Source organism: Schistocerca americana, unplaced genomic scaffold (assembly GCF_021461395.2).
Source record: "Schistocerca americana isolate TAMUIC-IGC-003095 unplaced genomic scaffold, iqSchAmer2.1 HiC_scaffold_182, whole genome shotgun sequence".
In the NCBI taxonomy this organism is placed as follows: Eukaryota; Metazoa; Arthropoda; class Insecta; order Orthoptera; family Acrididae; genus Schistocerca; species Schistocerca americana.
In genome coordinates, this window is record NW_025725887.1 from 301741 (window position 1) to 329610 (window position 27870).

General features: G+C 50.2%; 26 non-coding genes across 26 annotated transcripts; 13 read left to right on the forward strand and 13 right to left on the reverse strand.

Moving 5' to 3' along the window:
* Positions 1-3024: 3024 nt before the first annotated feature.
* Positions 3025-3096, forward strand: Trnag-ccc. Its single transcript has one exon. It is a non-coding gene; the product is annotated as a tRNA-Gly (tRNA).
* Positions 3097-4167: 1071 nt separating this feature from the next.
* Positions 4168-4251, reverse strand: Trnal-uaa. Its single transcript has one exon. It is a non-coding gene; the product is annotated as a tRNA-Leu (tRNA).
* Positions 4252-4936: 685 nt separating this feature from the next.
* On the forward strand, positions 4937-5008 carry Trnag-ccc. The gene has a single exon. It is a non-coding gene; the product is annotated as a tRNA-Gly (tRNA).
* Positions 5009-6079: 1071 nt separating this feature from the next.
* Positions 6080-6163, reverse strand: Trnal-uaa. Its single transcript has one exon. It is a non-coding gene; the product is annotated as a tRNA-Leu (tRNA).
* A 685-nt stretch (positions 6164-6848) lies between these two features.
* On the forward strand, positions 6849-6920 carry Trnag-ccc. The gene has a single exon. It is a non-coding gene; the product is annotated as a tRNA-Gly (tRNA).
* Positions 6921-7991: 1071 nt separating this feature from the next.
* Trnal-uaa lies at positions 7992-8075 on the reverse strand. Its single transcript has one exon. It is a non-coding gene; the product is annotated as a tRNA-Leu (tRNA).
* A 683-nt stretch (positions 8076-8758) lies between these two features.
* On the forward strand, positions 8759-8830 carry Trnag-ccc. Its single transcript has one exon. It is a non-coding gene; the product is annotated as a tRNA-Gly (tRNA).
* Positions 8831-9901: 1071 nt separating this feature from the next.
* On the reverse strand, positions 9902-9985 carry Trnal-uaa. Its single transcript has one exon. It is a non-coding gene; the product is annotated as a tRNA-Leu (tRNA).
* A 685-nt stretch (positions 9986-10670) lies between these two features.
* On the forward strand, positions 10671-10742 carry Trnag-ccc. Its single transcript has one exon. It is a non-coding gene; the product is annotated as a tRNA-Gly (tRNA).
* Positions 10743-11813: 1071 nt separating this feature from the next.
* Trnal-uaa lies at positions 11814-11897 on the reverse strand. Its single transcript has one exon. It is a non-coding gene; the product is annotated as a tRNA-Leu (tRNA).
* A 685-nt stretch (positions 11898-12582) lies between these two features.
* Trnag-ccc lies at positions 12583-12654 on the forward strand. Its single transcript has one exon. It is a non-coding gene; the product is annotated as a tRNA-Gly (tRNA).
* Positions 12655-13725: 1071 nt separating this feature from the next.
* On the reverse strand, positions 13726-13809 carry Trnal-uaa. The gene has a single exon. It is a non-coding gene; the product is annotated as a tRNA-Leu (tRNA).
* Positions 13810-14492: 683 nt separating this feature from the next.
* Trnag-ccc lies at positions 14493-14564 on the forward strand. Its single transcript has one exon. It is a non-coding gene; the product is annotated as a tRNA-Gly (tRNA).
* Positions 14565-15635: 1071 nt separating this feature from the next.
* On the reverse strand, positions 15636-15719 carry Trnal-uaa. Its single transcript has one exon. It is a non-coding gene; the product is annotated as a tRNA-Leu (tRNA).
* Positions 15720-16404: 685 nt separating this feature from the next.
* Trnag-ccc lies at positions 16405-16476 on the forward strand. Its single transcript has one exon. It is a non-coding gene; the product is annotated as a tRNA-Gly (tRNA).
* A 1071-nt stretch (positions 16477-17547) lies between these two features.
* Trnal-uaa lies at positions 17548-17631 on the reverse strand. The gene has a single exon. It is a non-coding gene; the product is annotated as a tRNA-Leu (tRNA).
* Positions 17632-18316: 685 nt separating this feature from the next.
* On the forward strand, positions 18317-18388 carry Trnag-ccc. The gene has a single exon. It is a non-coding gene; the product is annotated as a tRNA-Gly (tRNA).
* A 1071-nt stretch (positions 18389-19459) lies between these two features.
* Positions 19460-19543, reverse strand: Trnal-uaa. Its single transcript has one exon. It is a non-coding gene; the product is annotated as a tRNA-Leu (tRNA).
* A 685-nt stretch (positions 19544-20228) lies between these two features.
* Positions 20229-20300, forward strand: Trnag-ccc. The gene has a single exon. It is a non-coding gene; the product is annotated as a tRNA-Gly (tRNA).
* A 1071-nt stretch (positions 20301-21371) lies between these two features.
* On the reverse strand, positions 21372-21455 carry Trnal-uaa. The gene has a single exon. It is a non-coding gene; the product is annotated as a tRNA-Leu (tRNA).
* Positions 21456-22138: 683 nt separating this feature from the next.
* Positions 22139-22210, forward strand: Trnag-ccc. The gene has a single exon. It is a non-coding gene; the product is annotated as a tRNA-Gly (tRNA).
* Positions 22211-23281: 1071 nt separating this feature from the next.
* Trnal-uaa lies at positions 23282-23365 on the reverse strand. Its single transcript has one exon. It is a non-coding gene; the product is annotated as a tRNA-Leu (tRNA).
* A 685-nt stretch (positions 23366-24050) lies between these two features.
* On the forward strand, positions 24051-24122 carry Trnag-ccc. Its single transcript has one exon. It is a non-coding gene; the product is annotated as a tRNA-Gly (tRNA).
* A 1071-nt stretch (positions 24123-25193) lies between these two features.
* On the reverse strand, positions 25194-25277 carry Trnal-uaa. Its single transcript has one exon. It is a non-coding gene; the product is annotated as a tRNA-Leu (tRNA).
* A 685-nt stretch (positions 25278-25962) lies between these two features.
* Positions 25963-26034, forward strand: Trnag-ccc. Its single transcript has one exon. It is a non-coding gene; the product is annotated as a tRNA-Gly (tRNA).
* Positions 26035-27105: 1071 nt separating this feature from the next.
* On the reverse strand, positions 27106-27189 carry Trnal-uaa. Its single transcript has one exon. It is a non-coding gene; the product is annotated as a tRNA-Leu (tRNA).
* Positions 27190-27870: the final 681 nt, after the last annotated feature.

Sequence of the window (27870 nt, forward strand, 5' to 3'; positions counted from 1 at the left end):
CAGGAATTCGCGACGAGGTGTGTGAATCGTACCAAGGTCGGGTACCTAATTTCCCACGCGTCTTTCAGTTTGAGGTCGGTCACGAGACGCTTTAATTCAGGCGAATAATTAAAATTCGGGGACTGATCTTTCTGGGATAAAACACAATTAAAATCACCTCCAATGATAACACGTTCGGGATTTTTCCGTAACAAATAGATGATTTGTTCCTTAAAAAAGTTTGCTCGTTCCGCCCTATAGGTACTGCCAGAAGGCGCGTACAAGTTAATGATGGTGACGCCAAAAACGGTGACACCCACACCTCTACCGGAATCTAACTTGTCAACCTGAGTGGCGGGAATGCCTTCTCTAAGTAAGATGGCAGTCCCCACGTTCGAGTCGGGGGAAAAATTTGTAATAGCAACAAAACCAGGAAGAGTGAAGTGTGGCATGGCCACCTCCTGCAAAAGAGCGATATCTGTTCCCGACTCGTAGAGATATTGTTTTAAGGCACTCAGTTTCACCTCCGACCGGATTTTATTAATATTTAATGTCGTGATCGTATAGGCCTGCGACATTATGACAGGACGTGGAAGAGGCGGAAGGAGCAAATATCTTTAAAGGGCAACATCTTCATGCCATTCCATATTTGTGGCCGGGAAATTCGTGTCTGTGACGTCACTGAGTTGTAGTCGTGCGTCTTTGTTCTTACTCTTTTTACGCACAGCATTTACATTAGGTTGCACTCGGATCCTGGGGCGGACACTGTGGAGCACCTCTGCAGCTGGCGGCGTGGGAGGGTCGTGGGTGATGTCAAGCTGCTCTCCCGGCACATCCCGCGAAGGGATGGCACGCGGCGACACCGCCGGCGAGCGAGCAGCTGAACTATCACTCGCATCATCAGCCTGTTTGGCAACAGTCTCTGCCCGCAGCTGTTTGTTGTCACCGACAGACCCGGACAGCTGTGTTTGTATTATTTCCTGGAGTTGTTGACATTCCCCTTGTTGTGAGTCCTCAACCGAAGCGGCTGCCACGTGATGTGTACCGTTTGCGCTCAGAGGTGTTTGTATACCACCATCACAGGCCTCTGTGTGTGTACTTCCTGCAGGAATGTGAGCCACACGTACAGGTTGGTCGGCCTGAGTTGGCTGTAGCGGAAGTTGTAAGGCACTAGCCAGCGGCAACTGCTTAACTTCCACGGAAGTATCGGCACTTGAAATTGTGGGAGGAGAAGCGTCCACAATAGCCTCACCGATCGGAGCTTTCGCTTCCGAGCCGGAGTCCCGATCGTCCTTTTTCGCGGTCTCATGCGCACTAGAGGTGTCGGTATCAGAGCCACTGCTGTCACAAGTTCTGCGCCTCTTATTGGTCGCGGCATCGAGTTTTGCAGGGGGCAACGCACCTTTGTCTCTCCGAACCAGAACCGGAAACTCATCAGAACGAATTTCTTGTTGCTGTTCCGAAGGCATTTCAGAACTAGGGAGCCCAATCTCCGTCATCGGCTTGGCTGCCACTACATCCGCCAAAGTAAGCCTTTTACGCTGCTGGAGGGAATTCTTTAACACAAACATGCGCCTGGGGCAGTCTTGACGCAAGTGACCACTCTCATTACAGATATGACAGGTCGGTGTTTGGCCAATATAAGTAACGTGAGCCTTATAGTCACAAACAAGTATATGGGATGGAATATTCTGCTTGACATGCATTTCTACAGATCGAACGCCACTGTAACATTGCAACCTATGTTGACTTGACCACCGTTCGAGTCGAATCTGTTTAACGTCACCGAATTTGGACAGTACCTCCTTTAGATAACAATTTTCTACCTCAGGGGGTAAGTTGAAAATACGCACGTTCGTGTAGTCTACATCGGCATTGGAAATGAGCACTGTACTTACAGAGTCGTCCCGGTGTCGGAAAATAGCACTTCCTCCGTGCTTCGTCATGATCTTCTCCAGTAATACAGGATTCAGTAATTTAACAAAGAAACAATACTGCTCGGTATCATAATAGGCGGTGTGCACTTGGTCAGATGTAATTCCAATAACATCAACGATCCAGTCATGTATCTCCAGTGAACTCGGTTGCACAGATCGGGTGGACTTGTCGAAATCAAAACGGAGTGTACACTTTCGCGGAAATAACCTGGACATTGCAGCAGATAGCGAGCGGTTAACCCGCTACAATAAGAACGCAACAAAAATACAAATGGAAAACGATATAAACTGCAGAATAACACAACACTAGCAAACAGAAAGATGAGTGGAAAACACGCCTTGTGAACACGCGGTGGAGCGGAGCACTGACACGTCCGACCAGCACGGTGTCGCAAGCGCGACTGAGACCGCTCGGCCAATCTGACGTGTGAGCGCAAAGTCTCTACTACCGTCGTTTCTAGGAACATCTCCAGAGCCTGACGGCGAAATTAGCGTGTTTTTTTCTTGTGTGAAGGAATTACGTTGGTTTTAGAGTATTTAAAACGAGTTGTCAGATGTGAGGTTGCACCCCACCCTCCCTTTCGGGAACCACAGCTTAAACATGGTGCCTTAAACCATTGTTTTCCGTCGCCATCTGCCTTGAGTGGAACGAGCAGAACTGTAGTTATCAATATTCACATTGACGCAGAGAAAACAAAAAACGACACAAAAGGCCGTTCCCTAGCAACGGCTCCGCTGTGCATTTCGCCCTCAGGGGAAGCTAATGACATGCTCCAGGCGGGCATCAAACTAACCAACTTAATATTGTGATACTTAGGCGCTTTCTACTTCTGGTTTGGCACACGTATGCTGAATCGTCTCTGGATCATCAGTAAGTACGTCACATTAGATATTTGTTTTATCGCCCAGCTGTAACTTAAAGGGCAGTTTTTCAACGGCTGTCAGTTCTGCTTCTAGTTACGCTACATCGCCCTAGCAGCACCAACGCACTGCGTTCAGAGGTGCTCACCTCTGGCCTGGCGTTGAGCGCCTACAGCGCCATCGCCTTCGGCCTCTGATGGCAGGAGGGTAGCCGACACATCAGGGCGTGGGTGGGACGCAGCACAACGCGGTGGTGGTGTAACGGTCAGCATGGTTGCTTCCCGAGCAGTTGATCCGGGTTCGATTCCCGGCCACCGCACAAAACGTACATTTTTCTTCTACGGGTATTCCACGTAACGAAACGCGATCTTCGAAACTGCGAACTGTCGCGGTACGAATAGTTTTCCTTCGCCCCTCGTCTCAGTCCGTGCTGCCAGGGCGCTAGTCTGCGGGTTTCGTTTCTCAGCATCGTGTGTCTCCATGTGTCGACTTGTCTCGACTTTGCTCGGCTGACGCGAAAGCTGACGCTTGGAAATGGGCATATATGTAGAGGGCAGGAGGGAGAAACGACTGGGAGAGACCAAAAATCGACAAACACACGACAGAACCTTTCATTTTATTGTGGCCACAGATTCGCCCCTTAGTGTACCGAGAGGTAAGAGTGGCGCCAGCGTGCGGGACCGCATCATTATCGCTAAGCAACAGCGAAACCGAAGGAAAAATGCAAAATGAAAGAAGCCAACAGCACATCGAGTTCCCAGCCGAGCATGCATCCAAGTACTAACCACGGCCAACGGATCTTAACGCCGGTGAACAGACGAGAACCGCTGCACTACGCGCGGTATGGCCGTTGGCGACAGTATCGCGCGACGTGTATACACCTTACTTCTTGTGAAGATCGCTTGTTATTTACCTGGCAGTGTCTCGCTGGAGGAAGCATTGTCTTTTAGGGGCGTAAAATGAAATGGCACTTGGTGCGGTCGAATACGTGGCCTTTGTGTTCACAGCACGACGCTCTAACTTACTCAGCTATCGAGCTACGCAATGTGGCACGTCTGCAGTCCAATACCCCTGCTTTCGTTCACGTTTGCTTGCCTGATGCTTGGACCCCAAAAACCACAACACAAAGGTATCGTAAATGCCGTGAGAATAACCAAGACTCAGCAAACGAAAGTATGTTCGGCTACCGGGAATCGAATACGGGCCTCGTGGCTGAAAGCCATGTCTCCTAGCAGCTTTCCATTCTTTCTGACCGCCAGACAATCAAACTTGCAAGGCAAGCACCATAGTCACTGCCGTTTCTAGTAGTATCTGTGGAACCTGTTCCCGCGTAATTTACTTGTTTTCCCGCATGTACGAAATTGGTAATTTTGAAATATTTAAAATGCATTGTCAGATGTGGGGTTCGAACCCACGCTCCCCTTAGGGAACCAGAGCTTAAATCTGGCGCCTTAGACCGCTCGGCCAATCTGACGTGTGAGCGCAAAGTCTCTACTACCGTCGTTTCTAGGAACATCTCCAGAGCCTGACGGCGAAATTAGCGTGTTTTTTTCTTGTGTGAAGGAATTACGTTGGTTTTAGAGTATTTAAAACGAGTTGTCAGATGTGAGGTTGCACCCCACCCTCCCTTTCGGGAACCACAGCTTAAACATGGTGCCTTAAACCATTGTTTTCCGTCGCCATCTGCCTTGAGTGGAACGAGCAGAACTGTAGTTATCAATATTCACATTGACGCAGAGAAAACAAAAAACGACACAAAAGGCCGTTCCCTAGCAACGGCTCCGCTGTGCATTTCGCCCTCAGGGGAAGCTAATGACATGCTCCAGGCGGGCATCAAACTAACCAACTTAATATTGTGATACTTAGGCGCTTTCTACTTCTGGTTTGGCACACGTATGCTGAATCGTCTCTGGATCATCAGTAAGTATGTCACATTAGATATTTGTTTTATCGCCCAGCTGTAACTTAAAGGGCAGTTTTTCAACGGCTGTCAGTTCTGCTTCTAGTTACGCTACATCGCCCTAGCAGCACCAACGCACTGCGTTCAGAGGTGCTCACCTCTGGCCTGGCGTTGAGCGCCTACAGCGCCATCGCCTTCGGCCTCTGATGGCAGGAGGGTAGCCGACACATCAGGGCGTGGGAGTGGGACGCAGCACAACGCGGTGGTGGTGTAACGGTCAGCATGGTTGCTTCCCGAGCAGTTGATCCGGGTTCGATTCCCGGCCACCGCACAAAACGTACATTTTTCTTCTACGGGTATTCCACGTAACGAAACGCGATCTTCGAAACTGCGAACTGTCGCGGTACGAATAGTTTTCCTTCGCCCCTCGTCTCAGTCCGTGCTGCCAGGGCGCTAGTCTGCGGGTTTCGTTTCTCAGCATCGTGTGTCTCCATGTGTCGACTTGTCTCGACTTTGCTCGGCTGACGCGAAAGCTGACGCTTGGAAATGGGCATATATGTAGAGGGCAGGAGGGAGAAACGACTGGGAGAGACCAAAAATCGACAAACACACGACAGAACCTTTCATTTTATTGTGGCCACAGATTCGCCCCTTAGTGTACCGAGAGGTAAGAGTGGCGCCAGCGTGCGGGACCGCATCATTATCGCTAAGCAACAGCGAAACCGAAGGAAAAATGCAAAATGAAAGAAGCCAACAGCACATCGAGTTCCCAGCCGAGCATGCATCCAAGTACTAACCACGGCCAACGGATCTTAACGCCGGTGAACAGACGAGAACCGCTGCACTACGCGCGGTATGGCCGTTGGCGACAGTATCGCGCGACGTGTATACACCTTACTTCTTGTGAAGATCGCTTGTTATTTACCTGGCAGTGTCTCGCTGGAGGAAGCATTGTCTTTTAGGGGCGTAAAATGAAATGGCACTTGGTGCGGTCGAATACGTGGCCTTTGTGTTCACAGCACGACGCTCTAACTTACTCAGCTATCGAGCTACGCAATGTGGCACGTCTGCAGTCCAATACCCCTGCTTTCGTTCACGTTTGCTTGCCTGATGCTTGGACCCCAAAAACCACAACACAAAGGTATCGTAAATGCCGTGAGAATAACCAAGACTCAGCAAACGAAAGTATGTTCGGCTACCGGGAATCGAATACGGGCCTCGTGGCTGAAAGCCATGTCTCCTAGCAGCTTTCCATTCTTTCTGACCGCCAGACAATCAAACTTGCAAGGCAAGCACCATAGTCACTGCCGTTTCTAGTAGTATCTGTGGAACCTGTTCCCGCGTAATTTACTTGTTTTCCCGCATGTACGAAATTGGTAATTTTGAAATATTTAAAATGCATTGTCAGATGTGGGGTTCGAACCCACGCTCCCCTTAGGGAACCAGAGCTTAAATCTGGCGCCTTAGACCGCTCGGCCAATCTGACGTGTGAGCGCAAAGTCTCTACTACCGTCGTTTCTAGGAACATCTCCAGAGCCTGACGGCGAAATTAGCGTGTTTTTTTCTTGTGTGAAGGAATTACGTTGGTTTTAGAGTATTTAAAACGAGTTGTCAGATGTGAGGTTGCACCCCACCCTCCCTTTCGGGAACCACAGCTTAAACATGGTGCCTTAAACCATTGTTTTCCGTCGCCATCTGCCTTGAGTGGAACGAGCAGAACTGTAGTTATCAATATTCACATTGACGCAGAGAAAACAAAAAACGACACAAAAGGCCGTTCCCTAGCAACGGCTCCGCTGTGCATTTCGCCCTCAGGGGAAGCTAATGACATGCTCCAGGCGGGCATCAAACTAACCAACTTAATATTGTGATACTTAGGCGCTTTCTACTTCTGGTTTGGCACACGTATGCTGAATCGTCTCTGGATCATCAGTAAGTATGTCACATTAGATATTTGTTTTATCGCCCAGCTGTAACTTAAAGGGCAGTTTTTCAACGGCTGTCAGTTCTGCTTCTAGTTACGCTACATCGCCCTAGCAGCACCAACGCACTGCGTTCAGAGGTGCTCACCTCTGGCCTGGCGTTGAGCGCCTACAGCGCCATCGCCTTCGGCCTCTGATGGCAGGAGGGTAGCCGACACATCAGGGCGTGGGAGTGGGACGCAGCACAACGCGGTGGTGGTGTAACGGTCAGCATGGTTGCTTCCCGAGCAGTTGATCCGGGTTCGATTCCCGGCCACCGCACAAAACGTACATTTTTCTTCTACGGGTATTCCACGTAACGAAACGCGATCTTCGAAACTGCGAACTGTCGCGGTACGAATAGTTTTCCTTCGCCCCTCGTCTCAGTCCGTGCTGCCAGGGCGCTAGTCTGCGGGTTTCGTTTCTCAGCATCGTGTGTCTCCATGTGTCGACTTGTCTCGACTTTGCTCGGCTGACGCGAAAGCTGACGCTTGGAAATGGGCATATATGTAGAGGGCAGGAGGGAGAAACGACTGGGAGAGACCAAAAATCGACAAACACACGACAGAACCTTTCATTTTATTGTGGCCACAGATTCGCCCCTTAGTGTACCGAGAGGTAAGAGTGGCGCCAGCGTGCGGGACCGCATCATTATCGCTAAGCAACAGCGAAACCGAAGGAAAAATGCAAAATGAAAGAAGCCAACAGCACATCGAGTTCCCAGCCGAGCATGCATCCAAGTACTAACCACGGCCAACGGATCTTAACGCCGGTGAACAGACGAGAACCGCTGCACTACGCGCGGTATGGCCGTTGGCGACAGTATCGCGCGACGTGTATACACCTTACTTCTTGTGAAGATCGCTTGTTATTTACCTGGCAGTGTCTCGCTGGAGGAAGCATTGTCTTTTAGGGGCGTAAAATGAAATGGCACTTGGTGCGGTCGAATACGTGGCCTTTGTGTTCACAGCACGACGCTCTAACTTACTCAGCTATCGAGCTACGCAATGTGGCACGTCTGCAGTCCAATACCCCTGCTTTCGTTCACGTTTGCTTGCCTGATGCTTGGACCCCAAAAACCACAACACAAAGGTATCGTAAATGCCGTGAGAATAACCAAGACTCAGCAAACGAAAGTATGTTCGGCTACCGGGAATCGAATACGGGCCTCGTGGCTGAAAGCCATGTCTCCTAGCAGCTTTCCATTCTTTCTGACCGCCAGACAATCAAACTTGCAAGGCAAGCACCATAGTCACTGCCGTTTCTAGTAGTATCTGTGGAACCTGTTCCCGCGTAATTTACTTGTTTTCCCGCATGTACGAAATTGGTAATTTTGAAATATTTAAAATGCATTGTCAGATGTGGGGTTCGAACCCACGCTCCCCTTAGGGAACCAGAGCTTAAATCTGGCGCCTTAGACCGCTCGGCCAATCTGACGTGTGAGCGCAAAGTCTCTACTACCGTCGTTTCTAGGAACATCTCCAGAGCCTGACGGCGAAATTAGCGTGTTTTTTTCTTGTGTGAAGGAATTACGTTGGTTTTAGAGTATTTAAAACGAGTTGTCAGATGTGAGGTTGCACCCCACCCTCCCTTTCGGGAACCACAGCTTAAACATGGTGCCTTAAACCATTGTTTTCCGTCGCCATCTGCCTTGAGTGGAACGAGCAGAACTGTAGTTATCAATATTCACATTGACGCAGAGAAAACAAAAAACGACACAAAAGGCCGTTCCCTAGCAACGGCTCCGCTGTGCATTTCGCCCTCAGGGGAAGCTAATGACATGCTCCAGGCGGGCATCAAACTAACCAACTTAATATTGTGATACTTAGGCGCTTTCTACTTCTGGTTTGGCACACGTATGCTGAATCGTCTCTGGATCATCAGTAAGTATGTCACATTAGATATTTGTTTTATCGCCCAGCTGTAACTTAAAGGGCAGTTTTTCAACGGCTGTCAGTTCTGCTTCTAGTTACGCTACATCGCCCTAGCAGCACCAACGCACTGCGTTCAGAGGTGCTCACCTCTGGCCTGGCGTTGAGCGCCTACAGCGCCATCGCCTTCGGCCTCTGATGGCAGGAGGGTAGCCGACACATCAGGGCGTGGGTGGGACGCAGCACAACGCGGTGGTGGTGTAACGGTCAGCATGGTTGCTTCCCGAGCAGTTGATCCGGGTTCGATTCCCGGCCACCGCACAAAACGTACATTTTTCTTCTACGGGTATTCCACGTAACGAAACGCGATCTTCGAAACTGCGAACTGTCGCGGTACGAATAGTTTTCCTTCGCCCCTCGTCTCAGTCCGTGCTGCCAGGGCGCTAGTCTGCGGGTTTCGTTTCTCAGCATCGTGTGTCTCCATGTGTCGACTTGTCTCGACTTTGCTCGGCTGACGCGAAAGCTGACGCTTGGAAATGGGCATATATGTAGAGGGCAGGAGGGAGAAACGACTGGGAGAGACCAAAAATCGACAAACACACGACAGAACCTTTCATTTTATTGTGGCCACAGATTCGCCCCTTAGTGTACCGAGAGGTAAGAGTGGCGCCAGCGTGCGGGACCGCATCATTATCGCTAAGCAACAGCGAAACCGAAGGAAAAATGCAAAATGAAAGAAGCCAACAGCACATCGAGTTCCCAGCCGAGCATGCATCCAAGTACTAACCACGGCCAACGGATCTTAACGCCGGTGAACAGACGAGAACCGCTGCACTACGCGCGGTATGGCCGTTGGCGACAGTATCGCGCGACGTGTATACACCTTACTTCTTGTGAAGATCGCTTGTTATTTACCTGGCAGTGTCTCGCTGGAGGAAGCATTGTCTTTTAGGGGCGTAAAATGAAATGGCACTTGGTGCGGTCGAATACGTGGCCTTTGTGTTCACAGCACGACGCTCTAACTTACTCAGCTATCGAGCTACGCAATGTGGCACGTCTGCAGTCCAATACCCCTGCTTTCGTTCACGTTTGCTTGCCTGATGCTTGGACCCCAAAAACCACAACACAAAGGTATCGTAAATGCCGTGAGAATAACCAAGACTCAGCAAACGAAAGTATGTTCGGCTACCGGGAATCGAATACGGGCCTCGTGGCTGAAAGCCATGTCTCCTAGCAGCTTTCCATTCTTTCTGACCGCCAGACAATCAAACTTGCAAGGCAAGCACCATAGTCACTGCCGTTTCTAGTAGTATCTGTGGAACCTGTTCCCGCGTAATTTACTTGTTTTCCCGCATGTACGAAATTGGTAATTTTGAAATATTTAAAATGCATTGTCAGATGTGGGGTTCGAACCCACGCTCCCCTTAGGGAACCAGAGCTTAAATCTGGCGCCTTAGACCGCTCGGCCAATCTGACGTGTGAGCGCAAAGTCTCTACTACCGTCGTTTCTAGGAACATCTCCAGAGCCTGACGGCGAAATTAGCGTGTTTTTTTCTTGTGTGAAGGAATTACGTTGGTTTTAGAGTATTTAAAACGAGTTGTCAGATGTGAGGTTGCACCCCACCCTCCCTTTCGGGAACCACAGCTTAAACATGGTGCCTTAAACCATTGTTTTCCGTCGCCATCTGCCTTGAGTGGAACGAGCAGAACTGTAGTTATCAATATTCACATTGACGCAGAGAAAACAAAAAACGACACAAAAGGCCGTTCCCTAGCAACGGCTCCGCTGTGCATTTCGCCCTCAGGGGAAGCTAATGACATGCTCCAGGCGGGCATCAAACTAACCAACTTAATATTGTGATACTTAGGCGCTTTCTACTTCTGGTTTGGCACACGTATGCTGAATCGTCTCTGGATCATCAGTAAGTACGTCACATTAGATATTTGTTTTATCGCCCAGCTGTAACTTAAAGGGCAGTTTTTCAACGGCTGTCAGTTCTGCTTCTAGTTACGCTACATCGCCCTAGCAGCACCAACGCACTGCGTTCAGAGGTGCTCACCTCTGGCCTGGCGTTGAGCGCCTACAGCGCCATCGCCTTCGGCCTCTGATGGCAGGAGGGTAGCCGACACATCAGGGCGTGGGAGTGGGACGCAGCACAGCGCGGTGGTGGTGTAACGGTCAGCATGGTTGCTTCCCGAGCAGTTGATCCGGGTTCGATTCCCGGCCACCGCACAAAACGTACATTTTTCTTCTACGGGTATTCCACGTAACGAAACGCGATCTTCGAAACTGCGAACTGTCGCGGTACGAATAGTTTTCCTTCGCCCCTCGTCTCAGTCCGTGCTGCCAGGGCGCTAGTCTGCGGGTTTCGTTTCTCAGCATCGTGTGTCTCCATGTGTCGACTTGTCTCGACTTTGCTCGGCTGACGCGAAAGCTGACGCTTGGAAATGGGCATATATGTAGAGGGCAGGAGGGAGAAACGACTGGGAGAGACCAAAAATCGACAAACACACGACAGAACCTTTCATTTTATTGTGGCCACAGATTCGCCCCTTAGTGTACCGAGAGGTAAGAGTGGCGCCAGCGTGCGGGACCGCATCATTATCGCTAAGCAACAGCGAAACCGAAGGAAAAATGCAAAATGAAAGAAGCCAACAGCACATCGAGTTCCCAGCCGAGCATGCATCCAAGTACTAACCACGGCCAACGGATCTTAACGCCGGTGAACAGACGAGAACCGCTGCACTACGCGCGGTATGGCCGTTGGCGACAGTATCGCGCGACGTGTATACACCTTACTTCTTGTGAAGATCGCTTGTTATTTACCTGGCAGTGTCTCGCTGGAGGAAGCATTGTCTTTTAGGGGCGTAAAATGAAATGGCACTTGGTGCGGTCGAATACGTGGCCTTTGTGTTCACAGCACGACGCTCTAACTTACTCAGCTATCGAGCTACGCAATGTGGCACGTCTGCAGTCCAATACCCCTGCTTTCGTTCACGTTTGCTTGCCTGATGCTTGGACCCCAAAAACCACAACACAAAGGTATCGTAAATGCCGTGAGAATAACCAAGACTCAGCAAACGAAAGTATGTTCGGCTACCGGGAATCGAATACGGGCCTCGTGGCTGAAAGCCATGTCTCCTAGCAGCTTTCCATTCTTTCTGACCGCCAGACAATCAAACTTGCAAGGCAAGCACCATAGTCACTGCCGTTTCTAGTAGTATCTGTGGAACCTGTTCCCGCGTAATTTACTTGTTTTCCCGCATGTACGAAATTGGTAATTTTGAAATATTTAAAATGCATTGTCAGATGTGGGGTTCGAACCCACGCTCCCCTTAGGGAACCAGAGCTTAAATCTGGCGCCTTAGACCGCTCGGCCAATCTGACGTGTGAGCGCAAAGTCTCTACTACCGTCGTTTCTAGGAACATCTCCAGAGCCTGACGGCGAAATTAGCGTGTTTTTTTCTTGTGTGAAGGAATTACGTTGGTTTTAGAGTATTTAAAACGAGTTGTCAGATGTGAGGTTGCACCCCACCCTCCCTTTCGGGAACCACAGCTTAAACATGGTGCCTTAAACCATTGTTTTCCGTCGCCATCTGCCTTGAGTGGAACGAGCAGAACTGTAGTTATCAATATTCACATTGACGCAGAGAAAACAAAAAACGACACAAAAGGCCGTTCCCTAGCAACGGCTCCGCTGTGCATTTCGCCCTCAGGGGAAGCTAATGACATGCTCCAGGCGGGCATCAAACTAACCAACTTAATATTGTGATACTTAGGCGCTTTCTACTTCTGGTTTGGCACACGTATGCTGAATCGTCTCTGGATCATCAGTAAGTACGTCACATTAGATATTTGTTTTATCGCCCAGCTGTAACTTAAAGGGCAGTTTTTCAACGGCTGTCAGTTCTGCTTCTAGTTACGCTACATCGCCCTAGCAGCACCAACGCACTGCGTTCAGAGGTGCTCACCTCTGGCCTGGCGTTGAGCGCCTACAGCGCCATCGCCTTCGGCCTCTGATGGCAGGAGGGTAGCCGACACATCAGGGCGTGGGAGTGGGACGCAGCACAGCGCGGTGGTGGTGTAACGGTCAGCATGGTTGCTTCCCGAGCAGTTGATCCGGGTTCGATTCCCGGCCACCGCACAAAACGTACATTTTTCTTCTACGGGTATTCCACGTAACGAAACGCGATCTTCGAAACTGCGAACTGTCGCGGTACGAATAGTTTTCCTTCGCCCCTCGTCTCAGTCCGTGCTGCCAGGGCGCTAGTCTGCGGGTTTCGTTTCTCAGCATCGTGTGTCTCCATGTGTCGACTTGTCTCGACTTTGCTCGGCTGACGCGAAAGCTGACGCTTGGAAATGGGCATATATGTAGAGGGCAGGAGGGAGAAACGACTGGGAGAGACCAAAAATCGACAAACACACGACAGAACCTTTCATTTTATTGTGGCCACAGATTCGCCCCTTAGTGTACCGAGAGGTAAGAGTGGCGCCAGCGTGCGGGACCGCATCATTATCGCTAAGCAACAGCGAAACCGAAGGAAAAATGCAAAATGAAAGAAGCCAACAGCACATCGAGTTCCCAGCCGAGCATGCATCCAAGTACTAACCACGGCCAACGGATCTTAACGCCGGTGAACAGACGAGAACCGCTGCACTACGCGCGGTATGGCCGTTGGCGACAGTATCGCGCGACGTGTATACACCTTACTTCTTGTGAAGATCGCTTGTTATTTACCTGGCAGTGTCTCGCTGGAGGAAGCATTGTCTTTTAGGGGCGTAAAATGAAATGGCACTTGGTGCGGTCGAATACGTGGCCTTTGTGTTCACAGCACGACGCTCTAACTTACTCAGCTATCGAGCTACGCAATGTGGCACGTCTGCAGTCCAATACCCCTGCTTTCGTTCACGTTTGCTTGCCTGATGCTTGGACCCCAAAAACCACAACACAAAGGTATCGTAAATGCCGTGAGAATAACCAAGACTCAGCAAACGAAAGTATGTTCGGCTACCGGGAATCGAATACGGGCCTCGTGGCTGAAAGCCATGTCTCCTAGCAGCTTTCCATTCTTTCTGACCGCCAGACAATCAAACTTGCAAGGCAAGCACCATAGTCACTGCCGTTTCTAGTAGTATCTGTGGAACCTGTTCCCGCGTAATTTACTTGTTTTCCCGCATGTACGAAATTGGTAATTTTGAAATATTTAAAATGCATTGTCAGATGTGGGGTTCGAACCCACGCTCCCCTTAGGGAACCAGAGCTTAAATCTGGCGCCTTAGACCGCTCGGCCAATCTGACGTGTGAGCGCAAAGTCTCTACTACCGTCGTTTCTAGGAACATCTCCAGAGCCTGACGGCGAAATTAGCGTGTTTTTTTCTTGTGTGAAGGAATTACGTTGGTTTTAGAGTATTTAAAACGAGTTGTCAGATGTGAGGTTGCACCCCACCCTCCCTTTCGGGAACCACAGCTTAAACATGGTGCCTTAAACCATTGTTTTCCGTCGCCATCTGCCTTGAGTGGAACGAGCAGAACTGTAGTTATCAATATTCACATTGACGCAGAGAAAACAAAAAACGACACAAAAGGCCGTTCCCTAGCAACGGCTCCGCTGTGCATTTCGCCCTCAGGGGAAGCTAATGACATGCTCCAGGCGGGCATCAAACTAACCAACTTAATATTGTGATACTTAGGCGCTTTCTACTTCTGGTTTGGCACACGTATGCTGAATCGTCTCTGGATCATCAGTAAGTACGTCACATTAGATATTTGTTTTATCGCCCAGCTGTAACTTAAAGGGCAGTTTTTCAACGGCTGTCAGTTCTGCTTCTAGTTACGCTACATCGCCCTAGCAGCACCAACGCACTGCGTTCAGAGGTGCTCACCTCTGGCCTGGCGTTGAGCGCCTACAGCGCCATCGCCTTCGGCCTCTGATGGCAGGAGGGTAGCCGACACATCAGGGCGTGGGTGGGACGCAGCACAACGCGGTGGTGGTGTAACGGTCAGCATGATTGCTTCCCGAGCAGTTGATCCGGGTTCGATTCCCGGCCACCGCACAAAACGTACATTTTTCTTCTACGGGTATTCCACGTAACGAAACGCGATCTTCGAAACTGCGAACTGTCGCGGTACGAATAGTTTTCCTTCGCCCCTCGTCTCAGTCCGTGCTGCCAGGGCGCTAGTCTGCGGGTTTCGTTTCTCAGCATCGTGTGTCTCCATGTGTCGACTTGTCTCGACTTTGCTCGGCTGACGCGAAAGCTGACGCTTGGAAATGGGCATATATGTAGAGGGCAGGAGGGAGAAACGACTGGGAGAGACCAAAAATCGACAAACACACGACAGAACCTTTCATTTTATTGTGGCCACAGATTCGCCCCTTAGTGTACCGAGAGGTAAGAGTGGCGCCAGCGTGCGGGACCGCATCATTATCGCTAAGCAACAGCGAAACCGAAGGAAAAATGCAAAATGAAAGAAGCCAACAGCACATCGAGTTCCCAGCCGAGCATGCATCCAAGTACTAACCACGGCCAACGGATCTTAACGCCGGTGAACAGACGAGAACCGCTGCACTACGCGCGGTATGGCCGTTGGCGACAGTATCGCGCGACGTGTATACACCTTACTTCTTGTGAAGATCGCTTGTTATTTACCTGGCAGTGTCTCGCTGGAGGAAGCATTGTCTTTTAGGGGCGTAAAATGAAATGGCACTTGGTGCGGTCGAATACGTGGCCTTTGTGTTCACAGCACGACGCTCTAACTTACTCAGCTATCGAGCTACGCAATGTGGCACGTCTGCAGTCCAATACCCCTGCTTTCGTTCACGTTTGCTTGCCTGATGCTTGGACCCCAAAAACCACAACACAAAGGTATCGTAAATGCCGTGAGAATAACCAAGACTCAGCAAACGAAAGTATGTTCGGCTACCGGGAATCGAATACGGGCCTCGTGGCTGAAAGCCATGTCTCCTAGCAGCTTTCCATTCTTTCTGACCGCCAGACAATCAAACTTGCAAGGCAAGCACCATAGTCACTGCCGTTTCTAGTAGTATCTGTGGAACCTGTTCCCGCGTAATTTACTTGTTTTCCCGCATGTACGAAATTGGTAATTTTGAAATATTTAAAATGCATTGTCAGATGTGGGGTTCGAACCCACGCTCCCCTTAGGGAACCAGAGCTTAAATCTGGCGCCTTAGACCGCTCGGCCAATCTGACGTGTGAGCGCAAAGTCTCTACTACCGTCGTTTCTAGGAACATCTCCAGAGCCTGACGGCGAAATTAGCGTGTTTTTTTCTTGTGTGAAGGAATTACGTTGGTTTTAGAGTATTTAAAACGAGTTGTCAGATGTGAGGTTGCACCCCACCCTCCCTTTCGGGAACCACAGCTTAAACATGGTGCCTTAAACCATTGTTTTCCGTCGCCATCTGCCTTGAGTGGAACGAGCAGAACTGTAGTTATCAATATTCACATTGACGCAGAGAAAACAAAAAACGACACAAAAGGCCGTTCCCTAGCAACGGCTCCGCTGTGCATTTCGCCCTCAGGGGAAGCTAATGACATGCTCCAGGCGGGCATCAAACTAACCAACTTAATATTGTGATACTTAGGCGCTTTCTACTTCTGGTTTGGCACACGTATGCTGAATCGTCTCTGGATCATCAGTAAGTACGTCACATTAGATATTTGTTTTATCGCCCAGCTGTAACTTAAAGGGCAGTTTTTCAACGGCTGTCAGTTCTGCTTCTAGTTACGCTACATCGCCCTAGCAGCACCAACGCACTGCGTTCAGAGGTGCTCACCTCTGGCCTGGCGTTGAGCGCCTACAGCGCCATCGCCTTCGGCCTCTGATGGCAGGAGGGTAGCCGACACATCAGGGCGTGGGAGTGGGACGCAGCACAACGCGGTGGTGGTGTAACGGTCAGCATGGTTGCTTCCCGAGCAGTTGATCCGGGTTCGATTCCCGGCCACCGCACAAAACGTACATTTTTCTTCTACGGGTATTCCACGTAACGAAACGCGATCTTCGAAACTGCGAACTGTCGCGGTACGAATAGTTTTCCTTCGCCCCTCGTCTCAGTCCGTGCTGCCAGGGCGCTAGTCTGCGGGTTTCGTTTCTCAGCATCGTGTGTCTCCATGTGTCGACTTGTCTCGACTTTGCTCGGCTGACGCGAAAGCTGACGCTTGGAAATGGGCATATATGTAGAGGGCAGGAGGGAGAAACGACTGGGAGAGACCAAAAATCGACAAACACACGACAGAACCTTTCATTTTATTGTGGCCACAGATTCGCCCCTTAGTGTACCGAGAGGTAAGAGTGGCGCCAGCGTGCGGGACCGCATCATTATCGCTAAGCAACAGCGAAACCGAAGGAAAAATGCAAAATGAAAGAAGCCAACAGCACATCGAGTTCCCAGCCGAGCATGCATCCAAGTACTAACCACGGCCAACGGATCTTAACGCCGGTGAACAGACGAGAACCGCTGCACTACGCGCGGTATGGCCGTTGGCGACAGTATCGCGCGACGTGTATACACCTTACTTCTTGTGAAGATCGCTTGTTATTTACCTGGCAGTGTCTCGCTGGAGGAAGCATTGTCTTTTAGGGGCGTAAAATGAAATGGCACTTGGTGCGGTCGAATACGTGGCCTTTGTGTTCACAGCACGACGCTCTAACTTACTCAGCTATCGAGCTACGCAATGTGGCACGTCTGCAGTCCAATACCCCTGCTTTCGTTCACGTTTGCTTGCCTGATGCTTGGACCCCAAAAACCACAACACAAAGGTATCGTAAATGCCGTGAGAATAACCAAGACTCAGCAAACGAAAGTATGTTCGGCTACCGGGAATCGAATACGGGCCTCGTGGCTGAAAGCCATGTCTCCTAGCAGCTTTCCATTCTTTCTGACCGCCAGACAATCAAACTTGCAAGGCAAGCACCATAGTCACTGCCGTTTCTAGTAGTATCTGTGGAACCTGTTCCCGCGTAATTTACTTGTTTTCCCGCATGTACGAAATTGGTAATTTTGAAATATTTAAAATGCATTGTCAGATGTGGGGTTCGAACCCACGCTCCCCTTAGGGAACCAGAGCTTAAATCTGGCGCCTTAGACCGCTCGGCCAATCTGACGTGTGAGCGCAAAGTCTCTACTACCGTCGTTTCTAGGAACATCTCCAGAGCCTGACGGCGAAATTAGCGTGTTTTTTTCTTGTGTGAAGGAATTACGTTGGTTTTAGAGTATTTAAAACGAGTTGTCAGATGTGAGGTTGCACCCCACCCTCCCTTTCGGGAACCACAGCTTAAACATGGTGCCTTAAACCATTGTTTTCCGTCGCCATCTGCCTTGAGTGGAACGAGCACAACTGTAGTTATCAATATTCACATTGACGCAGAGAAAACAAAAAACGACACAAAAGGCCGTTCCCTAGCAACGGCTCCGCTGTGCATTTCGCCCTCAGGGGAAGCTAATGACATGCTCCAGGCGGGCATCAAACTAACCAACTTAATATTGTGATACTTAGGCGCTTTCTACTTCTGGTTTGGCACACGTATGCTGAATCGTCTCTGGATCATCAGTAAGTACGTCACATTAGATATTTGTTTTATCGCCCAGCTGTAACTTAAAGGGCAGTTTTTCAACGGCTGTCAGTTCTGCTTCTAGTTACGCTACATCGCCCTAGCAGCACCAACGCACTGCGTTCAGAGGTGCTCACCTCTGGCCTGGCGTTGAGCGCCTACAGCGCCATCGCCTTCGGCCTCTGATGGCAGGAGGGTAGCCGACACATCAGGGCGTGGGAGTGGGACGCAGCACAACGCGGTGGTGGTGTAACGGTCAGCATGGTTGCTTCCCGAGCAGTTGATCCGGGTTCGATTCCCGGCCACCGCACAAAACGTACATTTTTCTTCTACGGGTATTCCACGTAACGAAACGCGATCTTCGAAACTGCGAACTGTCGCGGTACGAATAGTTTTCCTTCGCCCCTCGTCTCAGTCCGTGCTGCCAGGGCGCTAGTCTGCGGGTTTCGTTTCTCAGCATCGTGTGTCTCCATGTGTCGACTTGTCTCGACTTTGCTCGGCTGACGCGAAAGCTGACGCTTGGAAATGGGCATATATGTAGAGGGCAGGAGGGAGAAACGACTGGGAGAGACCAAAAATCGACAAACACACGACAGAACCTTTCATTTTATTGTGGCCACAGATTCGCCCCTTAGTGTACCGAGAGGTAAGAGTGGCGCCAGCGTGCGGGACCGCATCATTATCGCTAAGCAACAGCGAAACCGAAGGAAAAATGCAAAATGAAAGAAGCCAACAGCACATCGAGTTCCCAGCCGAGCATGCATCCAAGTACTAACCACGGCCAACGGATCTTAACGCCGGTGAACAGACGAGAACCGCTGCACTACGCGCGGTATGGCCGTTGGCGACAGTATCGCGCGACGTGTATACACCTTACTTCTTGTGAAGATCGCTTGTTATTTACCTGGCAGTGTCTCGCTGGAGGAAGCATTGTCTTTTAGGGGCGTAAAATGAAATGGCACTTGGTGCGGTCGAATACGTGGCCTTTGTGTTCACAGCACGACGCTCTAACTTACTCAGCTATCGAGCTACGCAATGTGGCACGTCTGCAGTCCAATACCCCTGCTTTCGTTCACGTTTGCTTGCCTGATGCTTGGACCCCAAAAACCACAACACAAAGGTATCGTAAATGCCGTGAGAATAACCAAGACTCAGCAAACGAAAGTATGTTCGGCTACCGGGAATCGAATACGGGCCTCGTGGCTGAAAGCCATGTCTCCTAGCAGCTTTCCATTCTTTCTGACCGCCAGACAATCAAACTTGCAAGGCAAGCACCATAGTCACTGCCGTTTCTAGTAGTATCTGTGGAACCTGTTCCCGCGTAATTTACTTGTTTTCCCGCATGTACGAAATTGGTAATTTTGAAATATTTAAAATGCATTGTCAGATGTGGGGTTCGAACCCACGCTCCCCTTAGGGAACCAGAGCTTAAATCTGGCGCCTTAGACCGCTCGGCCAATCTGACGTGTGAGCGCAAAGTCTCTACTACCGTCGTTTCTAGGAACATCTCCAGAGCCTGACGGCGAAATTAGCGTGTTTTTTTCTTGTGTGAAGGAATTACGTTGGTTTTAGAGTATTTAAAACGAGTTGTCAGATGTGAGGTTGCACCCCACCCTCCCTTTCGGGAACCACAGCTTAAACATGGTGCCTTAAACCATTGTTTTCCGTCGCCATCTGCCTTGAGTGGAACGAGCAGAACTGTAGTTATCAATATTCACATTGACGCAGAGAAAACAAAAAACGACACAAAAGGCCGTTCCCTAGCAACGGCTCCGCTGTGCATTTCGCCCTCAGGGGAAGCTAATGACATGCTCCAGGCGGGCATCAAACTAACCAACTTAATATTGTGATACTTAGGCGCTTTCTACTTCTGGTTTGGCACACGTATGCTGAATCGTCTCTGGATCATCAGTAAGTACGTCACATTAGATATTTGTTTTATCGCCCAGCTGTAACTTAAAGGGCAGTTTTTCAACGGCTGTCAGTTCTGCTTCTAGTTACGCTACATCGCCCTAGCAGCACCAACGCACTGCGTTCAGAGGTGCTCACCTCTGGCCTGGCGTTGAGCGCCTACAGCGCCATCGCCTTCGGCCTCTGATGGCAGGAGGGTAGCCGACACATCAGGGCGTGGGAGTGGGACGCAGCACAACGCGGTGGTGGTGTAACGGTCAGCATGGTTGCTTCCCGAGCAGTTGATCCGGGTTCGATTCCCGGCCACCGCACAAAACGTACATTTTTCTTCTACGGGTATTCCACGTAACGAAACGCGATCTTCGAAACTGCGAACTGTCGCGGTACGAATAGTTTTCCTTCGCCCCTCGTCTCAGTCCGTGCTGCCAGGGCGCTAGTCTGCGGGTTTCGTTTCTCAGCATCGTGTGTCTCCATGTGTCGACTTGTCTCGACTTTGCTCGGCTGACGCGAAAGCTGACGCTTGGAAATGGGCATATATGTAGAGGGCAGGAGGGAGAAACGACTGGGAGAGACCAAAAATCGACAAACACACGACAGAACCTTTCATTTTATTGTGGCCACAGATTCGCCCCTTAGTGTACCGAGAGGTAAGAGTGGCGCCAGCGTGCGGGACCGCATCATTATCGCTAAGCAACAGCGAAACCGAAGGAAAAATGCAAAATGAAAGAAGCCAACAGCACATCGAGTTCCCAGCCGAGCATGCATCCAAGTACTAACCACGGCCAACGGATCTTAACGCCGGTGAACAGACGAGAACCGCTGCACTACGCGCGGTATGGCCGTTGGCGACAGTATCGCGCGACGTGTATACACCTTACTTCTTGTGAAGATCGCTTGTTATTTACCTGGCAGTGTCTCGCTGGAGGAAGCATTGTCTTTTAGGGGCGTAAAATGAAATGGCACTTGGTGCGGTCGAATACGTGGCCTTTGTGTTCACAGCACGACGCTCTAACTTACTCAGCTATCGAGCTACGCAATGTGGCACGTCTGCAGTCCAATACCCCTGCTTTCGTTCACGTTTGCTTGCCTGATGCTTGGACCCCAAAAACCACAACACAAAGGTATCGTAAATGCCGTGAGAATAACCAAGACTCAGCAAACGAAAGTATGTTCGGCTACCGGGAATCGAATACGGGCCTCGTGGCTGAAAGCCATGTCTCCTAGCAGCTTTCCATTCTTTCTGACCGCCAGACAATCAAACTTGCAAGGCAAGCACCATAGTCACTGCCGTTTCTAGTAGTATCTGTGGAACCTGTTCCCGCGTAATTTACTTGTTTTCCCGCATGTACGAAATTGGTAATTTTGAAATATTTAAAATGCATTGTCAGATGTGGGGTTCGAACCCACGCTCCCCTTAGGGAACCAGAGCTTAAATCTGGCGCCTTAGACCGCTCGGCCAATCTGACGTGTGAGCGCAAAGTCTCTACTACCGTCGTTTCTAGGAACATCTCCAGAGCCTGACGGCGAAATTAGCGTGTTTTTTTCTTGTGTGAAGGAATTACGTTGGTTTTAGAGTATTTAAAACGAGTTGTCAGATGTGAGGTTGCACCCCACCCTCCCTTTCGGGAACCACAGCTTAAACATGGTGCCTTAAACCATTGTTTTCCGTCGCCATCTGCCTTGAGTGGAACGAGCAGAACTGTAGTTATCAATATTCACATTGACGCAGAGAAAACAAAAAACGACACAAAAGGCCGTTCCCTAGCAACGGCTCCGCTGTGCATTTCGCCCTCAGGGGAAGCTAATGACATGCTCCAGGCGGGCATCAAACTAACCAACTTAATATTGTGATACTTAGGCGCTTTCTACTTCTGGTTTGGCACACGTATGCTGAATCGTCTCTGGATCATCAGTAAGTACGTCACATTAGATATTTGTTTTATCGCCCAGCTGTAACTTAAAGGGCAGTTTTTCAACGGCTGTCAGTTCTGCTTCTAGTTACGCTACATCGCCCTAGCAGCACCAACGCACTGCGTTCAGAGGTGCTCACCTCTGGCCTGGCGTTGAGCGCCTACAGCGCCATCGCCTTCGGCCTCTGATGGCAGGAGGGTAGCCGACACATCAGGGCGTGGGTGGGACGCAGCACAACGCGGTGGTGGTGTAACGGTCAGCATGGTTGCTTCCCGAGCAGTTGATCCGGGTTCGATTCCCGGCCACCGCACAAAACGTACATTTTTCTTCTACGGGTATTCCACGTAACGAAACGCGATCTTCGAAACTGCGAACTGTCGCGGTACGAATAGTTTTCCTTCGCCCCTCGTCTCAGTCCGTGCTGCCAGGGCGCTAGTCTGCGGGTTTCGTTTCTCAGCATCGTGTGTCTCCATGTGTCGACTTGTCTCGACTTTGCTCGGCTGACGCGAAAGCTGACGCTTGGAAATGGGCATATATGTAGAGGGCAGGAGGGAGAAACGACTGGGAGAGACCAAAAATCGACAAACACACGACAGAACCTTTCATTTTATTGTGGCCACAGATTCGCCCCTTAGTGTACCGAGAGGTAAGAGTGGCGCCAGCGTGCGGGACCGCATCATTATCGCTAAGCAACAGCGAAACCGAAGGAAAAATGCAAAATGAAAGAAGCCAACAGCACATCGAGTTCCCAGCCGAGCATGCATCCAAGTACTAACCACGGCCAACGGATCTTAACGCCGGTGAACAGACGAGAACCGCTGCACTACGCGCGGTATGGCCGTTGGCGACAGTATCGCGCGACGTGTATACACCTTACTTCTTGTGAAGATCGCTTGTTATTTACCTGGCAGTGTCTCGCTGGAGGAAGCATTGTCTTTTAGGGGCGTAAAATGAAATGGCACTTGGTGCGGTCGAATACGTGGCCTTTGTGTTCACAGCACGACGCTCTAACTTACTCAGCTATCGAGCTACGCAATGTGGCACGTCTGCAGTCCAATACCCCTGCTTTCGTTCACGTTTGCTTGCCTGATGCTTGGACCCCAAAAACCACAACACAAAGGTATCGTAAATGCCGTGAGAATAACCAAGACTCAGCAAACGAAAGTATGTTCGGCTACCGGGAATCGAATACGGGCCTCGTGGCTGAAAGCCATGTCTCCTAGCAGCTTTCCATTCTTTCTGACCGCCAGACAATCAAACTTGCAAGGCAAGCACCATAGTCACTGCCGTTTCTAGTAGTATCTGTGGAACCTGTTCCCGCGTAATTTACTTGTTTTCCCGCATGTACGAAATTGGTAATTTTGAAATATTTAAAATGCATTGTCAGATGTGGGGTTCGAACCCACGCTCCCCTTAGGGAACCAGAGCTTAAATCTGGCGCCTTAGACCGCTCGGCCAATCTGACGTGTGAGCGCAAAGTCTCTACTACCGTCGTTTCTAGGAACATCTCCAGAGCCTGACGGCGAAATTAGCGTGTTTTTTTCTTGTGTGAAGGAATTACGTTGGTTTTAGAGTATTTAAAACGAGTTGTCAGATGTGAGGTTGCACCCCACCCTCCCTTTCGGGAACCACAGCTTAAACATGGTGCCTTAAACCATTGTTTTCCGTCGCCATCTGCCTTGAGTGGAACGAGCAGAACTGTAGTTATCAATATTCACATTGACGCAGAGAAAACAAAAAACGACACAAAAGGCCGTTCCCTAGCAACGGCTCCGCTGTGCATTTCGCCCTCAGGGGAAGCTAATGACATGCTCCAGGCGGGCATCAAACTAACCAACTTAATATTGTGATACTTAGGCGCTTTCTACTTCTGGTTTGGCACACGTATGCTGAATCGTCTCTGGATCATCAGTAAGTACGTCACATTAGATATTTGTTTTATCGCCCAGCTGTAACTTAAAGGGCAGTTTTTCAACGGCTGTCAGTTCTGCTTCTAGTTACGCTACATCGCCCTAGCAGCACCAACGCACTGCGTTCAGAGGTGCTCACCTCTGGCCTGGCGTTGAGCGCCTACAGCGCCATCGCCTTCGGCCTCTGATGGCAGGAGGGTAGCCGACACATCAGGGCGTGGGAGTGGGACGCAGCACAACGCGGTGGTGGTGTAACGGTCAGCATGGTTGCTTCCCGAGCAGTTGATCCGGGTTCGATTCCCGGCCACCGCACAAAACGTACATTTTTCTTCTACGGGTATTCCACGTAACGAAACGCGATCTTCGAAACTGCGAACTGTCGCGGTACGAATAGTTTTCCTTCGCCCCTCGTCTCAGTCCGTGCTGCCAGGGCGCTAGTCTGCGGGTTTCGTTTCTCAGCATCGTGTGTCTCCATGTGTCGACTTGTCTCGACTTTGCTCGGCTGACGCGAAAGCTGACGCTTGGAAATGGGCATATATGTAGAGGGCAGGAGGGAGAAACGACTGGGAGAGACCAAAAATCGACAAACACACGACAGAACCTTTCATTTTATTGTGGCCACAGATTCGCCCCTTAGTGTACCGAGAGGTAAGAGTGGCGCCAGCGTGCGGGACCGCATCATTATCGCTAAGCAACAGCGAAACCGAAGGAAAAATGCAAAATGAAAGAAGCCAACAGCACATCGAGTTCCCAGCCGAGCATGCATCCAAGTACTAACCACGGCCAACGGATCTTAACGCCGGTGAACAGACGAGAACCGCTGCACTACGCGCGGTATGGCCGTTGGCGACAGTATCGCGCGACGTGTATACACCTTACTTCTTGTGAAGATCGCTTGTTATTTACCTGGCAGTGTCTCGCTGGAGGAAGCATTGTCTTTTAGGGGCGTAAAATGAAATGGCACTTGGTGCGGTCGAATACGTGGCCTTTGTGTTCACAGCACGACGCTCTAACTTACTCAGCTATCGAGCTACGCAATGTGGCACGTCTGCAGTCCAATACCCCTGCTTTCGTTCACGTTTGCTTGCCTGATGCTTGGACCCCAAAAACCACAACACAAAGGTATCGTAAATGCCGTGAGAATAACCAAGACTCAGCAAACGAAAGTATGTTCGGCTACCGGGAATCGAATACGGGCCTCGTGGCTGAAAGCCATGTCTCCTAGCAGCTTTCCATTCTTTCTGACCGCCAGACAATCAAACTTGCAAGGCAAGCACCATAGTCACTGCCGTTTCTAGTAGTATCTGTGGAACCTGTTCCCGCGTAATTTACTTGTTTTCCCGCATGTACGAAATTGGTAATTTTGAAATATTTAAAATGCATTGTCAGATGTGGGGTTCGAACCCACGCTCCCCTTAGGGAACCAGAGCTTAAATCTGGCGCCTTAGACCGCTCGGCCAATCTGACGTGTGAGCGCAAAGTCTCTACTACCGTCGTTTCTAGGAACATCTCCAGAGCCTGACGGCGAAATTAGCGTGTTTTTTTCTTGTGTGAAGGAATTACGTTGGTTTTAGAGTATTTAAAACGAGTTGTCAGATGTGAGGTTGCACCCCACCCTCCCTTTCGGGAACCACAGCTTAAACATGGTGCCTTAAACCATTGTTTTCCGTCGCCATCTGCCTTGAGTGGAACGAGCAGAACTGTAGTTATCAATATTCACATTGACGCAGAGAAAACAAAAAACGACACAAAAGGCCGTTCCCTAGCAACGGCTCCGCTGTGCATTTCGCCCTCAGGGGAAGCTAATGACATGCTCCAGGCGGGCATCAAACTAACCAACTTAATATTGTGATACTTAGGCGCTTTCTACTTCTGGTTTGGCACACGTATGCTGAATCGTCTCTGGATCATCAGTAAGTACGTCACATTAGATATTTGTTTTATCGCCCAGCTGTAACTTAAAGGGCAGTTTTTCAACGGCTGTCAGTTCTGCTTCTAGTTACGCTACATCGCCCTAGCAGCACCAACGCACTGCGTTCAGAGGTGCTCACCTCTGGCCTGGCGTTGAGCGCCTACAGCGCCATCGCCTTCGGCCTCTGATGGCAGGAGGGTAGCCGACACATCAGGGCGTGGGAGTGGGACGCAGCACAACGCGGTGGTGGTGTAACGGTCAGCATGGTTGCTTCCCGAGCAGTTGATCCGGGTTCGATTCCCGGCCACCGCACAAAACGTACATTTTTCTTCTACGGGTATTCCACGTAACGAAACGCGATCTTCGAAACTGCGAACTGTCGCGGTACGAATAGTTTTCCTTCGCCCCTCGTCTCAGTCCGTGCTGCCAGGGCGCTAGTCTGCGGGTTTCGTTTCTCAGCATCGTGTGTCTCCATGTGTCGACTTGTCTCGACTTTGCTCGGCTGACGCGAAAGCTGACGCTTGGAAATGGGCATATATGTAGAGGGCAGGAGGGAGAAACGACTGGGAGAGACCAAAAATCGACAAACACACGACAGAACCTTTCATTTTATTGTGGCCACAGATTCGCCCCTTAGTGTACCGAGAGGTAAGAGTGGCGCCAGCGTGCGGGACCGCATCATTATCGCTAAGCAACAGCGAAACCGAAGGAAAAATGCAAAATGAAAGAAGCCAACAGCACATCGAGTTCCCAGCCGAGCATGCATCCAAGTACTAACCACGGCCAACGGATCTTAACGCCGGTGAACAGACGAGAACCGCTGCACTACGCGCGGTATGGCCGTTGGCGACAGTATCGCGCGACGTGTATACACCTTACTTCTTGTGAAGATCGCTTGTTATTTACCTGGCAGTGTCTCGCTGGAGGAAGCATTGTCTTTTAGGGGCGTAAAATGAAATGGCACTTGGTGCGGTCGAATACGTGGCCTTTGTGTTCACAGCACGACGCTCTAACTTACTCAGCTATCGAGCTACGCAATGTGGCACGTCTGCAGTCCAATACCCCTGCTTTCGTTCACGTTTGCTTGCCTGATGCTTGGACCCCAAAAACCACAACACAAAGGTATCGTAAATGCCGTGAGAATAACCAAGACTCAGCAAACGAAAGTATGTTCGGCTACCGGGAATCGAATACGGGCCTCGTGGCTGAAAGCCATGTCTCCTAGCAGCTTTCCATTCTTTCTGACCGCCAGACAATCAAACTTGCAAGGCAAGCACCATAGTCACTGCCGTTTCTAGTAGTATCTGTGGAACCTGTTCCCGCGTAATTTACTTGTTTTCCCGCATGTACGAAATTGGTAATTTTGAAATATTTAAAATGCATTGTCAGATGTGGGGTTCGAACCCACGCTCCCCTTAGGGAACCAGAGCTTAAATCTGGCGCCTTAGACCGCTCGGCCAATCTGACGTGTGAGCGCAAAGTCTCTACTACCGTCGTTTCTAGGAACATCTCCAGAGCCTGACGGCGAAATTAGCGTGTTTTTTTCTTGTGTGAAGGAATTACGTTGGTTTTAGAGTATTTAAAACGAGTTGTCAGATGTGAGGTTGCACCCCACCCTCCCTTTCGGGAACCACAGCTTAAACATGGTGCCTTAAACCATTGTTTTCCGTCGCCATCTGCCTTGAGTGGAACGAGCAGAACTGTAGTTATCAATATTCACATTGACGCAGAGAAAACAAAAAACGACACAAAAGGCCGTTCCCTAGCAACGGCTCCGCTGTGCATTTCGCCCTCAGGGGAAGCTAATGACATGCTCCAGGCGGGCATCAAACTAACCAACTTAATATTGTGATACTTAGGCGCTTTCTACTTCTGGTTTGGCACACGTATGCTGAATCGTCTCTGGATCATCAGTAAGTACGTCACATTAGATATTTGTTTTATCGCCCAGCTGTAACTTAAAGGGCAGTTTTTCAACGGCTGTCAGTTCTGCTTCTAGTTACGCTACATCGCCCTAGCAGCACCAACGCACTGCGTTCAGAGGTGCTCACCTCTGGCCTGGCGTTGAGCGCCTACAGCGCCATCGCCTTCGGCCTCTGATGGCAGGAGGGTAGCCGACACATCAGGGCGTGGGAGTGGGACGCAGCA